Here is a 1,771-nt window from a genome sequence, read left to right as displayed (position 1 = left end):
AAGAAAAAATAGATATCTAGTCCTTCCATGCTCTATATTCACCTGCATATACATGTACATTCCTTCTCATTCTTGGTCCACCGTTACTTTCCTCAGGTGGAGATGGCAGTTTCTTCTCCAGTATCTTGAGCCCCATTCATGATCTTGGAACTCCCATTCTATTAACGATCCCCTATTCATTCCAGGGGATCAGGATATTATATTCTTACATTTTATCTTACATATATATACACATCATCCAGAAGGTGGAAAGAATTTTGAGTAATGAAGATAAACCATTGTTTGGTCCTTTGTCTTGCAGATTGGATGACTATCTTCGGTCACTAACAAGATTTGCGGCAGCACATTGGACAGTGGTGTCACTTTCAGTGGTGCAAGGACACTTTTGTAAACTTTTTGCATCATTGATGCCCAATGACAGCCATGAAGACCTTCCATGCATATTGGATATTGACATGTTTCATTTATTGGTGAGCTTGGTGCTTGCTTTCCCTGCGTTGCAGTGTCAGGATTTTTCAGGGATCAGCCTTGTCACTGGAGACCTTCACATTTTCCATCTGGTTACTATGGCACACATCGTACAAACCTTACTTACCTCATGTACAGAAGAGAATGGCATGGATCAAGAAAATTCCACTACTGAGGAAGAACTAGCGGTTCTCTCTTTGTATAAAACACTTCACCAATATACAGGAAGTGCCTTGAAAGGAATGCCCCCTGGCTGGCATCTATGGAGGATTGTCAGAGCTGGAATCATGCCTTTCCTAAAGTATTCTGCTTTGTTTGTTCATTACTTAAATGGAGTTCCTTCCCCACCGGACATTCAAGTTTCTGGAACAAGCCATTTTGAACATTTATGTAGCTATCTTTCCCAACCAAACAACCTTACGAACCTTTTTCAAGAAAATAGTGAGATAATGAATTTTCTGATTGAAAGTTGGTGTCATAACAATGAAGTTAAAAGATATCTAGAAGGTGAAAGAGATGCTATAAGCTATCCAAGAGAATCTAACAAATTAAGAGACCTTCCAGAAGATTACAGCAACCTCATTAATCAAGCATCCAATTTCTAGTGCCCCAAATCAGGTGGTGATAAAAGCAGAGCCCCAACTCTGTGCCTTGTGTGTGGAACTCTGCTGTGCTCCCAGAGCTACTGCTGCCAGACTGAACTGGAAGGGGAGGACGTAGGAGCCTGCACAGCTCACGCCTACTCCTGTGGCTCTTGGGCGGTCATCTTCCTGAGAGTACGGGAATGTCAAGTGCTATTTTTAGCTGGCAAAACCAAAGGCTGTTTTTATTCTCCTCCTTACCTTGATTACTATGGGGAAACCGACCAGGGACTCAGGTGGGGAAATCCCTTACATTTATGTAAAGAGCGATTTAAGAAGATTCAGAAGCTCTGGCACCAGCACAGCATCACAGAGCAAATCGGACATGCACAGGAAGCAAATCAGACTCTGGTTGGCATTGACTGGCAGCATTTATATCTTCACTACCAAAAACATAAACTTGGATTTTTGTAACACAGTTGGCTTTTCAAGAAAGAGAGTAGGATATAAGTTCTGAATTTTGAAATAAATTTTTATTTAAATTAAAAATATATATATATATAAAATACTATCTATTTCTTATCCTGAAGAGCTGCTTTGTTTTTGTTTGTTTGTTTGCTTATTTTTAATACTGTCTACAGTCATATTGTCAGGTTTCTACTTCTTCTTCATGCTTAACCATAATGAAATATGAGTTTGGTTATTATGTAAATATTAGAGCA

General features: G+C 39.5%; 1 pseudogene; it reads left to right on the top strand.

The window, feature by feature from the left end:
• Positions 1-294: 294 nt before the first annotated feature.
• On the top strand, positions 295-1,523 carry LOC105809192 (annotated as a pseudogene).
• The last annotated feature ends 248 nt before the right edge of the window (positions 1,524-1,771 follow it).

Source organism: Propithecus coquereli, unplaced genomic scaffold, assembly GCF_000956105.1.
Source record: "Propithecus coquereli isolate 6110/MARCELLA unplaced genomic scaffold, Pcoq_1.0 Scaffold190, whole genome shotgun sequence".
NCBI lineage: Eukaryota > Metazoa > Chordata > Mammalia > Primates > Indriidae > Propithecus > Propithecus coquereli.
This window is presented reverse-complemented; position numbering and strand designations above follow the sequence as displayed.